Here is a 14,770-nt window from a genome sequence, read left to right as displayed (position 1 = left end):
TTGTCGTTATTTGGTCTTGTGCTAAGCCTTATATAAAAATCCTTATTTTTATAATACTACTGTGTCGTGTCCATTTGTAGTGTATTCACTTTATTACTGTATGTGGCCATAAATGCTTAATGCACTGCTTCTGAGATAAGCCTGTCTGCTTTGCCAAGCTACCAAGGGGGTGAGCAGGGGTTATCTAAGTGTGTGATCCCCTTGCCCTGACTAGAAAAGGTGTGTCCCTATTTGTCAGAAGTGCATACCTCTGTCAACTAGAGACAGCCGGTTCTAACATTGGTGGGTCAGCGGTGAGGATTTGAACTTTGCATTTATGACCCATGTGCAGTGATTAGTGTGCGCTACATAGTGAAAGCAGACCATAGCGCAGCCACAATCTAATTTGGAAGGATTCTATTTTTGTTCTCCGTTTTTCTGAAGCTTGATTTTTTGAACACTGCCAGTTTTGACCATGAGTGACGCCGGAGTCACTGCCCCTGTTGTTGTTGTGGAGGAATTTGATAGAGCAAAGATAAACGACTACAAGTTACATAAGCTGAAGTCCTTTTGCAAGAAGTTTAAAGTCCCTACCACAGGCCTCAAATAAGCCAGAATATTTCAAAGCATTGGAAGCCTGGTTAGAGGCCAGAAATCCCACTGATCCGGTGGTGGTACCGCCAGTGGAAGGGGGTGAGGAGGTGCCAGTGAATGGGCCTGTGTCCTCTCCCGGTAGCAGTGTTTCCTCTAAAGGTCTTTCTCCTGAAGAAAGAGAAGAAAGGGAGAAGGAGCGAGCATACAACATGGAAATGGCAAAACGTAAGATAAATTGGCAGTTGGAGTTAGAAAATGCAAGAGGTAGGAGAGAAGCTGATCTGGAGATCAAAAGGTTGGAGTTTGAGAGAGAAAAGTTAGCTTTGGAGCGTGATACCAGGTTGAGGGAGTTGGAGCTCAAAGCTAAAGAGTTAGACTTGAATCCCTCTGGTGGCAGCATCCCATCTGTGCCTGCAGAAAGTAGGTTTTATTTCCCTAAAGATGTGATTAAAGATTATCATAAGAATGAAGATATTGGTCAATGGTTTAAAGCATATGAGTTAGCATTGTTGGCCCACCGGGTCCCTGAGAAGGATTGGGGAGCAGGGTTGTGGGGTCGCTTTGTGAATGAGGGGAGAGATACCCTGTTAGACATGCCTGTTGAGGATAGGATGTCTTATGCTCATATGAAAGATGCTTTAATGTTGAGGTATGGCCTAACCCCAGAAAAGTACAGACAAGCTTTTAGAGAATGTAAGAAATTGCCTGGTACGACGTGGGTTGAATATGTGTCATTTTTTTGCCGAGCCATGGATGGTTGGGTAAAGGGCAGCAAAGTGGAAAGTTATGAAGCTCTTTATGATTTGTTTGCTTGGGAGCATTTGTCTAATAGCTGTTTTCCAGAGCTGCGCCAGCACCTTATTGATAGCAAGATATCTAACCCTAGAAAACTTGCTGAGGAGGCGGACCGCCGGGTCAGTACCAGGGTCCACAAGGGTCCAGTGGGAGACTCAGCCAAAGGTGGGCAGGGTCCCCAGCAGAAGAGTGGGGGGGACAAGGGTAAACAGAAGGAGTCCCAGAAAGGGCCCCAAAGTAATCCCCAAGGGAACCAAGGGAAAGGTTCCCAGCCTCCCCCTGTGAAGAAGCCAGGGGCCCGACAGGTAAACCTGTTCATAGGGGCCCAATGACCTGCTATGTTTGTAAGCAGGTAGGACATCGTTTTTATGATCCCCAGTTTCCCATGAGGGACTCTAATGCACCACCACGTGCACCCCCCGTCAGTTGGCGAGTGTAGCCCTGGGAGAGGAGGAGATGGTGGCCCCTGGTGGGAGGGGTCCCGCAGAGATGTCCCTGGTCTCGCTAGGAGACATGGAAATGGTCCTTCCACCCCCTCTGCCTAGTAACACTAATAAATATAGGCAGTGGGTGACCATTAATGGCCATATAGTGGCAGCTCTCAAAGAAACCGGAGCGAGTGTGACAGCTGTCAAGTGTCACTTGGTGTCCAGAGAGCAGGTGGTTCCCCAAGCATTCTACCCCGTGATAGCTGCTGACAACTCCCAGAAAGAGTGTGAGGTAGCTCAAGTTTCCTTTGAATGGGGGGGAGCTTCAGGTACTCTTCAGGTTGCTGTGAGGCCCGCCATGCCTGTTGATTGTCTCCTGGGCAATGATTTGGAAGACTCCCCTTGGGCTAAGGTGGAGAGGGAGACACATTTGAAAATGTTGGGTGCGCCAGAGTGGGTGTGTGCAACCACTCGATCCATGACAGCAAGTAAGGGTGTTGATGGGGTCCCGGAACCTGAAAGTATGGCCCAGGACCCAGCTGGGAAGAGAAGAGGCAGGAGGCGCGGGAAACCGGCCTCCATAGTTTCCGTGGTCCAGGAGGAGGTAGACCCTGAGGGGTATGCCCTGGAGCCCACAGGGGAACAAGTGGCCGAACTGGGAGACCTGCCCGAGCTGACCCACTGGCAGCAGGATGGTGGTCCCTCCAGGGAGGAATTTGTTGCAGAACAGAAAGTGTGCCCTTCTCTTGTGGGTATGAGGCAGCAGGCCTCAGCCCAAACCTCAGGTGATCAGTCAGGGTCACATTTTGTCTACTGGGAGAAAGACCTCCTGTATAGCGAGCCTAAGGCTGCTGAGCCTGGGTCAGCCCGTGTGCTGGTGGTACCCCAGTGCTTCAGAGCCTTCCTACTGGGTTTGGCTCATGACGTTCCGTTAGCTGGACATCTGGGGCAGGACAAGACCTATGACTGGCTTGTCACCCATTTTTATTGGCCTCAGATGAGAAGGGATGTAGACATCCATTGTAAAACCTGTCACACTTGCCAGGCAAGTGGGAAAAGCGGAAGGAAGCAGAAGGCTCCCCTCCAACCTTTTCCAGTGGTCAGTACCCCCTTTGACCGGGTGGGGATTGACATTGTTGGGCCCCTGGACCCCAAGACAGCCCTGGGCAACCGGTTTATCCTGGTCTTGGTGGACCATGCCACACGGTACCTGGAAGCCATCCCTCTCCGAACAGTGACGGCCCCCGTGGTGGGACGGGCACTGATGGGTGTTTTCTCCCGCATGGGGTTCCCCAGAGAGGTGGTGTCAGACCGGGGCACCAACTTCATTTCCAACTATATGAAGTCTCTGTGGAAGGAATGTGGGGTAACCTACAAGTTCACCACTCCTTACCACCCTCAAGGTAATGGGCTGGTTGAGAGATTCAACCGGACCCTTAAAGGCATGATCATGGGTCTTGAAGAACCAATGAGGCGTAAATGGGACGTCCTCTTGCCATGCCTGCTGTTTGCTTACCGAGAGGTGCCGCAGAAGTCTCTAGGGTTCAGCCTCTTTGAGCTTTTGTATGGTCACCCGGTAAGAGGACCTTTGAGTCTGGTCAAAGAAGGCTGGGAGCAATCTCCAAGGAAACCTCTCCAGGATGTATACAGTTACATGCTGGCCTTTAGGAACCAGACTCAGCGCTTCAGAGATCTTGCTCAGGCAAATCTGGAGGCCAGCCAGGAAGAGATGAAGCGGTGGTACGACCGGAATGCCACTCTGGTCGAACTTCAGCCTGGTCAAGAAGTTTGGGTCATGTCCCCTGTGGAATCTTGTGTGCTCAAGGACAGGTGGACTGGACCGTTTAAGTTTGTGGAGAAGAAGAGCGATGTCACCTACTTGGTGCACTTGAAATCTCCCAGGAACCCCTTGAGGGTCCTGCATGTCAACCGTTTGAAGCCCCACTTAGAAAGGTCCGAAGTGGGCATGCTCCTAGCTACAGATGCTGGAATGGAGGAGGAGAGTGAGCCTCTTCCTGGCCTCCTGTATGCAAAAGAGCAAGATGGGTCAGTGGATGGTGTGGTCCTCTCTGACACACTGACCCTTGAGCAGCAGCAAGATTGTCGCCAACTGTTGGGACAATTCCCTGATCTGTTCTCCTTGGTTCCTGGTGTCACTCATTGGTGTGTCCATGATGTGGACACCGGAGACAGCACTCCTGTGAAGCACAAGGCTTACAGGGTGACTGACAAGGTCAGAGCATACATTAAGCAGGAGGTCTCCAAAATGTTTGCCTTAGGGGTGGTTGAGTCCTCTAGCAGTCCTTGGGCCAGCCCAGTGGTCTTGGTCCCGAAGGCTGCAGCGCCTGGTGCTTCACCAGAACTTCGGTTCTGTGTGGATTACCGAGGACTCAATTCAGTCACCAAGACTGACGCGCACCCCATCCCCAGAGCTGATGAGCTCATAGATCGGTTGGGGGCTGCACGGTACCTTAGCACGTTTGATCTAACGTCTGGGTATTGGCAGATCGCCTTAACCAATGGGGCAAAAGATGGGCTATACCAGTTCCGGGTGATGCCCTTTGGGATGAAGAATGCCCCTGCCACCTTCCAGAGGTTGGTCAACCAGGTCTTGGCTGGACTGGAGGATTTCAGTGCCGCCTACCTGGACGACATTGCAGTGTTCAGCGCCAGCTGGGAGGAACACTTGCGCCACCTCCAGGAAGTGTTGTTGGCCCTGCGCAGAGCAGGCCTCACAATCAAAGCCAGTAAGTGCCAGATTGGGCAGGGTTCTGTGGTGTACTTGGGGCACCAAGTAGGTAGCTGCAAGGTGGCCCCCCTGCAGCCCAAGATTGATACCATCCTGGCTTGGGCGCCGCCCAAAACCCAAACTTAGGTGAGAGCCTTCTTAGGTCTCACGGGTTACTACAGGAGGTTTGTCAAGGATTATGGTAACATTGTGCACCCCTTGACTTCGCTGACTTCCAGGAAGCAGCCACGAAATGTGATCTGGACTGACGCCTGTCAAACGGCCTTTGACACCCTGAAAACTGCAATGTGCACAGCACCCATACTCCAGGCACCCGACTTTTCTAAAGAATTTGTTGTCCAGACGGACGCTTCAGAGCATGGCGTGGGGGCTGTTCTAGCTCAGGTGAATGAAGAGGGCTGAGACTTACCCGTAGCCTTCATCATAAAATTGCTGTATTGATTGAATTCCATGTTTCGCTTATTTGGTTTACTGTCAGTCCCTAGTCTAGTGCACCAGGAGTGCCAGGGCTTGTAAATACAAATGCTGCTCGTGGGCTTGCAGCACATGTTGTGATCGCGAAATCGCGGAAATTCCGCAAATTCGCCCGCGAAACGGATTTTACGCCTACCCTTAATACTGACAGCCAGAATGCATTCGGTGTGGCTCATAGTTTTGGACGTTTGTGGAGAGAGCGTGGGTTCCTGACTTCGCATGGGACAAAGATCCAGCATGGTCAGTTGGTGAATGAACTCCTTGAATCACTTACTTTGCCATTGCAAGTAGCGATTGTGAAATGCAGTGCGCATAAGAAAGTTACGGATGACGTTGGTCGTGCTAATGCGTTTGCAGATGAAGTCGCGAAAGAAACTGCGAGAAATGTGATGAGTCGAATGTATGTTACAGGTCCAGCGAGATGGGTTCCGGATGGAAGTATGTGTGAAGATACGATTGAGAGTGTGAAATCCATCCAAGCTGAAGCTACAGAGAAAGAGTTGAATGAATGGAGAGAGAGTAAGGGTAAATTGGATTTGAATGGTTGTTGGATTGATTTGTCAGAGCATCAGAGATGGTTGTTTCCCAATGCGTATGTGCTTCCAGTGGTTACAATGGCTCATGGATTGGCTCATATCAGCGTGAAAGAGATTTGCAAGTTGTTGGCTCCGGTTTGGCAGAATGCTGGAATTCCTAAGTGTGCAGAGAATCTGGTTAAGAACTGTATGGTGTGTTTGATGTACAATCCTGGTAAGGGAACTCCAACTCCAGCTGGTCATTTTGCTCCTCCAACGTATCCGTTTGAGGCTTTGCAGTTAGATTTCATCCACATGGAGAGGTGCAACAACCTAAAGTACGTGTTAGTGGTTGTTTGCTCTTTTTCTAGATGGGTGGAAGCCTACCCTTTGAAGGACAATACTGCCTTGTCCACAGCGAAAGCCCTTATTAAAGAGTTCTTCCCTAGGTTTGGATTGCCGAGAATGATCTGGAGTGACAATTGGAGTGAATTTGTGGGTCAAGTGATGAAGAGAGTATGTGATGGGTTAGGTATCCGGCAGAAGTTTCACGCTGCAAATCACCCCCAATCAGCTGGTCTAGTCGAGTGCTATAATGGCACTCTAAAATTGAAGTTAGCCAAAATTCAAGCGAGCTCTGGTTTACAATGGCCAGATGCCTTGCCTCTAGCCCTTCTGTCCACTAGAATGACTGTGCATTAACAAATGGGTTTGAGTCCATACAAGGTAGTGTTTGGTCGCCCAGCAAACATTTGGGGAGTGCAGAGGCCGGTAAAATTTAGTGAAATAGAGCATCCTGTGTTGCTTGACTACCTGTACGAATTGACGGCTAAATTGCGTGTTTTGCATCAACAGGTTCACGATTAATTGCCACAAGCATCTGAAGATCCAGGGCACGCCATTGAGCCTGGCGCCTGGGTACTCATGAAGAATTTTCAGCGAACCAAGAATGAGCAGCCCCGCTGGACGGGACCCTACATGGTGTTGTTATCTACCCATTCTGCAGTATGAGTGCACGGTAAAAAGAACTGGATCCACGGCGTACATTGTAAAAGGGCTCCTTTGCCTCTGCCGTACGACCTGTAGGTCCAGAAAGGACTTCCTGACTCTGAGACTGAGACCGTGCCTCGTTTTCTGCCTTTCAGCGATGCCCGTTTGATTGGAACAAACACTGAGCAAGAAAGTGATGATCTTCTCCAAGAAGCTGTGCCTCCATTGAACCGTTTGAACTCTGTTGAACCTGAACTCCTGTTCTGAGAACAGACATTGCCTGGCAAAGAGCATTATAATATGCGAACGAGAGTCGCGGGACAAATAAAAAGATACATTCTTTCTTTTACTGATTTTTGAAGGTTAACTCTCCACCGAGGAACTGCCTTGATTTTTGTTTTTCGAACCACCATCCGGGTTCAGCTGTAGGGTCGCAGTTGCCGAAGTCTTTGGAGTGCAAGCCGAAGACGTTAGGTCGACGGTTCTGGTTGGCCTAAGGGAGTTGCCCTGGGCTGACAGAAGCATTCCTTAGCATAGAACACCCTACCACCGCGAGCAGCAATTAGAGAGGATGGAGTTTTTCGAGATGGAGAGACCTGTTGAAAGAATACGTTTTAAGAACAAAATCTGTAAATTAATGACCCGAAAACTGTGTTTTTTTATGTTGCTTAGCTTAATGATGTTTTTAATTGGATATGTGACATTCTCTTTTTAAGTGACGTTCATGCCCACTACGCAACCTATACCTCCTCCTACTATTTCTTCTCATTCTTTTCACCCTCTGCCCGAACATGAAATAATTAGAAGATTGGCATTTGCTAACAATTCCTTTGTTCACCTCCTGCACCAACACCAGCTAGTTGTTGGGTTTGTGGCCTAATGCCCCATACGACCGATAAAGGTATTCCTTACCTGGTTTTGCCTTTCAGCTACAATGGTTCTATTTGAGCATACAGAACGATGTTCATTTATGCTCATAGTGTCTATCCCCAACGTTCTGTGAAAGATAGTCCAAAGACTAGTGCTTTGGTCAAGGGTATAGTCGACATGATTAGAGGAATTAGTTCGTTTGAGACTATCCCGAGAGATGAGACAAAAGCATACATTGGTTGGAACGTTACTGGATATGGAGTTAGTCTGAGTGTTAACCAGCGATCAAAAAGTTCTCCACCGATTTGGATAGTGCCCCATCAGGGTCATTATTGTTTGCAGGGTAATGGCAAGAATCCGAGAGCTCAGTTAGGGAAGAGTGTCTGCACTGAGACTTATGTTTTTGCGTCTCAGACTTCCCCAGCGTTCATAGCAGCTAAGGGTACCTACTTCATCTGTTACGACAAAGCGTACACATGGTTGCCCCCTGACTTCTCAGGCACATGTTTTGCTTCGTTCCTGTTGTCTCCCACTTTTACAGCTGCAGCAGATTACCATAAGACGAGAGTTGCTGGAGGTGTCTTCAGAAAGGAAGATAACGCAGGTCAAGAGTTGGGAGATTTCTTTAAGGGTTTTCTGCCGTTCTGGGGACCGATGGCTAACAGCAGGAACATTCGCCAGTTGACGAGAGTGGTTGGGTCCACCATAGTTGAAACTGTCAGTGCCCTTAGTAATCTGACTGCTGAGCTCCAGTCGGATCGACTTATGACACTTCAGAACAGAGTTGCTCTTGATACCATACTTGCAGACAGAGGTGGAGTGTGTAAACTGATTCAATCGAGCTGCTGCGTTTTCATTCTAGACAACGCTCCGACAGTCTTCTAGGCCATTTCCAAGCTACATAAGATCTCCGAGTCTGTACATATAGACGAGGGAGATTGGTCGTTGATGGGATGATTTTGGGGATTGATATCCACGTGGGGATGGAAGATTCTGATGGTCATTGGGATGGTTTTAGCTATCCTTTTCCTGTTCTGTCTCTGTGTACAGTATGCTCCTGCTATATGTGGCCTTTGTGCTACTTCGTGTGCAAGGAGACCTGTTCAGAGAGAGTTGCTAAGTACTAGGATGATGCTACAGCAACATCTTGATGATCTGATGAATATAGACCTGGATTCAGACTGACATGGGTTTGAGTTTATTGCCTATGTAAGGGCAAAAGGAGTGTCTGTAGTTCTGTAACTCTGAGGGTCTGTGGTTCGGATATTCTGAACCCGTTCAATGAAGGTCATCGGAGATAGACGATTTTGGTATCAGCGGACCGCAAATGACGAGTGCTATGTGTACGAGTGTTTTCGTCATAACCGATCAATGAGAACACTACGTATTCAGGGATTTCGTTTGAACCCTCGGGTTCCATTTTGTGTGTGGCAGCCATTTTGTGTGGTTGCCCTCACAAATGACTATGGCTGAATGAGTCTTTGGGACACGTGCACCTTAGCTGACTCTTGTGTGACCTGGCCGAACTGACTCCCTTGCCCGAGGCTGACCTCGCTGAGCCAGTTCCTTGTTAAGCAGCTGGTCAGATAAAGATCAAAGAGCAGGACATTGCTGAGTGTATGGTACATGCACACACCCTTCTATCTTGCTTCTCATCTGCTCCTGTTCCTTCCTTATGGCTTAATCACTGATTTGGGTTGAGGTCTTTATGATGGGTTTGTCCGGCCTGATCAAACAGGAATATTGGAATTTGCTTGGTCATTTCTGGTGGGCTGGACAACGGAAAGTGGGATTGTTGTCATGTGATATGTTTGAAATGTCACCGTTTCATTGGTCAGTTTGTATGTAATTGATGCTAGCCAGGAATGTGATTTTTGGCATAAAAGACGATACTCCGCTCTATGAATTTGTGCAGTCTCTAGCAAACCACCCGTGTTGTGCTTCATAGATCTCTGTTCCTGGTTGCAGCCAATAAATTTGGTCTTTGACGTCATCAAGAAGTGCCCCGTGTCTCTGTTTGCCGAGGCAGGGGAACTCGAAGACATCGGGCGTTATCCCGGGCGCCGCTGGGTTCTAAAACCCGGTTCTTCAATAGCAGGTACCACCTCATCACCATTAAACACAAGTGTATCAGCATTTCATCATTCTTGCGTGTGTGTACCATGCGTTTCATCTCCGCGCAGCAGGCATTTTATCATCACTGACCATGCGTATATCAGGCATACATTACTGTTACAATTATGCTTGTCAGGCACTTCATCACCATTGAACATATGCATCAGGTATTTCATCATGCTCGGCATGTGTGTACCATGCATTTCATCTCTGTGTGTCAGGCATTTTATCATCACTGACCATGCGTATATCAGGCACGATATTACAATTACACATATGTTTGACAGGCACTTCCTCGCCATTGAACATGTGCATGAGGCATGTCATCATCCTTGGCATGCGCTTCATGTGTGTGTGTCAGGCATTTTATCATCAGTGACCAGGCACGACATTAGCTTCACACATATGTTTATCAGGCACTACTTCACCAGTGACCGTGCGCATCTGTCCCTTCGGCCCGTTACTCTCCAGTGTATTATTAAACAGGTACTCATCGCACAACTCCTTATCAGTGAACAAGGCTCGCCCGTGCACTTTATTCTAATTAAAGGTCGCTTTCTGCCGGGCTCTCGGTGTGCACTTTATTAGCATTAAACAGCGGGATTTGTCCGGCTCTATTACTCAATTAAGCAGGGCGCTGGTGTGCACTTTACCATCTCCATCAAACATAGGTTTGTCGTGCACATTGACGCCTGAGCAGAAGTTTATTTACCATGTGCTATTTTACTAAATTGTGACCCTTTTCGCATTTCATGTATTATTACATGGAGGATGTGTTATATTGTCTCCCGGAATCAGCAACAATGTAACCGGCAATTTCTTCTTACAGGAACCAACTATAAAGGACCGGGTCTTCAACTCACCACCAGGAAATCTATGAGTACTGTTTGAAAGTTAGTTTCACTGCAGGAATACTGTATGCCTAGAACCGCCCCACGACTAAACTGACGGAAGATCGACTGAATCTCTAAGAACACATCTTTTTTTTTTTTTTTTTTGTCCTCATTTGCCTGTACCTCTTAACCCAAGACTGTATAGCCAACCACCTACTCGTGCGACCAGAGATGGAACGCACCTCACTGCCACCACAACCTTGGGAACCAACTTGGCGGGAGAATATATCTGGGTTTACTGAGGCATTGATGGCGGATGGCGGCCTGCCAAACCCATCCCCGACTCCATTAAGGTAGGAACTACCGCGAGGCCCAACTCGTATCTTTCAAAACCGCCACAGTGGACCCTGGAGTTTAAAGACATAATCATAGGACCCGGGGAAAAAGAAAAAAAAAAAAAAAAAAAAAAAAAAAAAAAAACCCCGGTGCACTAACACCAAGAAATCAAAAGGTTCCAAAATCTAAGGTTATTACTGCTACAAGGTCTAGCCAAATCTACCTTTGATGTTTCAAGTAGAGATGACAACCAACTGGCGTGTGTTGGCGCCTTGGAATCGACCCAAAATTTACATATCTGTCGCCGAGCGAGTAAAATTGCATAAAACAACAAGGGCCTTGCTGTGCCAGTGACAACACATCTTATACTTAGAACGTAAGAGGAAAGAAAGGACAATGCAAATAAAGAAATAAACTAACAACCTCACAACAAAGAACTAATAGGACAATTAAGAACCCCCATTAAATTAAACAAACCAACAAAGACAAATGCACCCTCAAAACGAGAAACACAAAAAAACACAGACACGCCCGACACATTTGCCAAAGATGTGAGCAAGCACCCAAACATTTACACAAGAGACAAATATTTGAAGAAATCAACCGACAGAAGAAATAGGTATCCCACAAACAAAATCTCACTTCTTTTGATCCAGAGCTATTATTTTTTCCGGGTCCATTCTTAATTGAGTTAGTTTGTTTATTTTTTCAGATGAAACTGACAGTTTAAACCCGGAGCAGGTTCGCTTTGCGCTCTAGAGACGAGCGCTACGATCACACCCAGACAGGAACAAGCAGCACTGAAAGCGACCGCTTTCGCGATCGCTATTGTTAAAAAAAAAAAAACGCCGGCGAGTGGTGCGAGGACCCGCGCCACTGCCAGCATATATCTTCAAATATCTCCGACGTGACGGCCGAGATAATTGAAGATATATGGCCTTCTGGTGCACGTAACAGACACCAGTAGGCCATAGGCGGAGCTATGCGACCGCCTATGGCCTATTGTGTGTTCTGTTTCTAAAGCACACGCACGCGAAGGCAAATAGCATTGCACCTAGGAAAAAACACGCACGAGCAGCGTGGAATTCCTAGGAACATTTTGAGAAGCCCTCAGAAAAGGACTCTCGGCTACGCCCACTGCTGACGCAGTGGCTAGGCCCGAGACCTAAAAAGTCCCTCAGTTAGGCTTACCTCCTAAAATAGATATTGATTAAGAGGTCAAAAATCCGAAGTTCCAAAATAAATAAACGTTCGACGTGGGTGTGTCAAAATACAGTAGTCGAATTGACTAATAAAATTCTCGACTGTGTAAATCAAAGAACAGAAGGTCAATTTATATCGGCCCATTTCCGGAGCCTCTGCTTAGCGATTAAGTAAAGGAAAGGACTTAAGGACTTACCCAGTAGGCTGTTAAGCTTGTCCAATTGATATAAAAAGAAAAGAAAATAACTCTCGGAAGACTGTTAAGCTCCAGTCTAAGTCAGGTTCCAAAATGGGGAAACACTGTAAGGGAAGGACAGAGTGCCAAACATAAATATTTCAAAGTTACCATAAAGGCCCTATAAACTATCAATCTTTAAAGTGCACGTAACCTTACCTGTGGTGCACAAACGCCATTCTTTGCCGCACTCAGAGGAACAAAATTAGAGGGAACACTGGTAAGAAGTACCATAAAAGATATTGAGAGGGTGTCAAACCCTATCTGCGTAACAACTTTCACTCCTATCTCTAACTCAGTCACTAAACTGGTTAGGCGACCTTGGGGCCTTCAAACCTCTAGGAATTCGAAAACTGCACATCCTATGTTCTCCTTTAGAAGGAGCCAGAAGGTATGTGATACCCTAGTACACTGTCAGAAGAAAAGAATAGCAGAGACCCAAAGGACTCTATGGGATACCCCAACCCGATGGGCCACCAACCCTACGATGGGTGTGGGGTATGTCAGTTCACCAAGACATGCAAGTGTATCGACTTGTGCCTGGCTACCACATTTTGATTTGAAACACCTGACAAATTGCAATTCATGTCATGTTATCTATGCTGGAAAATGCCCCTGCAAGATACTGTACATTGGTATGACTACTAGGAAGATGCCTGTTCCCATCACTGAACATAGAAGCGCGATAAGGTGTAGGAGACACAACACAAAATTGACTAGACACTTTTTCAAACACCAACACAATGCTCATGACATTGAATGTTGGGTGATTGAGAAATTGGAACACAGGCATACAGATATGACTAAGGCAACGTTGAAAGAAGAGCTGTGTGTTCTACCTGCGTACTGACCCCCATGGACTTAATGACAAAATCCCATGAGGAGCCCTGAGTAATTACATGACATTAAGGATTACCTTGTGGGCATGGTCTATTCCTTCACCCTCTCCACAGACCCGTTTTCCTTCCTCCTCTCAAGAATAAACTGTTATAATAACCATTGGGCCTTTAGTAGGGACCCTCCTGTGTTTTGACAGAACTGTGCCACTGTTTAAATATGACAAGAACCACTCTGTCACTCATATGTCCCTTCTCCTTTGTATAATAATTGTTCTTCGCATCGTTAATTAAAATTGCTCTGGGAATGGGCTACTACAGCCCCCATATTTAATCTTGACAACACAGGACTGTCCCGTCCTGTGTTCGATCTTTTTCAATCTTAATATACCTTGGAAATAGACTTCATTTCCCAAGTTCCCCTGTAGAAGTGGATGCCTGCTATAGGCTCCTACAGTAGCGTAGCGCGGGTACATGACGCAACCATGATATAGGCGGTGCTCTTAGTGACAAGTGCTGTAAGGAAATTCCTCTTTTTGTATGATGACCGCCCCAAATGTTTGTGCGGATGCTGTTGGTTTCGAGTGAAGAGGTACCAGTGTATATGCTCTGACTGCTCAAATATATGTGTAATTAGCTAATACCTGATTAACATTTTTAACTTACCTATAAGCCCCTAGTATACTGTACCTTGTGTAGCCAGAGCCTGTAAGTTAAATGTCACTAGCGGGTTGCTTCACTCATTGTGAACCAACTAGTGTGACAAGTTGAAAACATGACTCTCGGTCCGCCACTGCATCCTAGTCGTGCAGCTTTTAAACTGCTAACTCAACTTGGCAAAAGAACTCTCCTCCCAAGTCCAAACCTTGCATTTGAGAATACCTAGACTAGTGCTTCAAGTATCAAATTAATAGCGAGATTACATTTAAGTTGTTCTCAAAGCCAAATTTAAGCTCACAATAGTATAAAAATGGCTTAAGATAGTCACCACTTCTTACTTAAAACACATTCTAGTAGCTATTTATGTTTACCTCCAGCAGCTGTTACCTGAGACAGCTGTCTGTCCTACTGCCATTAGGTGAATGGTGCCCAGGAAAGGAGAACAAAAGGCCTGTTGGTGGGAGGAGGTGAGGCCTCCTTCCTACATTAGGGCCAGAGGGTTGTGCCCACAGAGCAAAGCTTCAAAGGGTCAACTGCCTGTCACAAGCAAATGCGAGCCACACTTTAGCCTGCTCTCTCCTTTGCCTAGGTCGAAAGGCTGATATGTATTTTTAGAGTGGACAAACCTGTTGCAGATTCAGTTTTCTAGGATGAGTTCCTCCTTATAGTGGATACTTCTAAGGTGTGCCCCCCATAGCTCTGACCCAGGGAGGACAAGTGCTGACAACTTGAATTAGAGCAGAGAGATGGACTGTAAAATGTATTTTAGTGCCAAGCCCCCATAAAGTGAGGCAAGAGTGGATAGGGTTGCCATGCGAATATTACTCCCATTGGTATTTGAATCTTTTCCATCCGTAAACTTGAAACTTGCATAAAAGTGACATCCCTGGACACCAGCCTCAGAACACTACATTACTCAGAGAACAACAGAAGAAGGATTGCACCTGCTTAACTAGTAGACCTCAGAAAGAATGGTCAAATCAAAGAGAACTCCACCTGCTGAAGCAAACACAGGCCTTCAGAAAGTGGACTGCTCCTGTTGTTAAAGTTGTGGAGAGAGATTCCCTAGGGCTGGACCTGCTCCCCCTTGTGGCAAGGACCAGAGAGTCAACCCTAATAGCAGGATTACTAGCATCCTGTTCAGCTCCAGGAACACAA

Source organism: Lissotriton vulgaris, chromosome 7 (assembly GCF_964263255.1).
Source record: "Lissotriton vulgaris chromosome 7, aLisVul1.2, whole genome shotgun sequence".
Lineage (NCBI taxonomy): Eukaryota > Metazoa > Chordata > Amphibia > Caudata > Salamandridae > Lissotriton > Lissotriton vulgaris.
The sequence above is the reverse complement of the archived record's forward strand: the minus strand, read 5'-3'. Positions refer to the sequence as shown.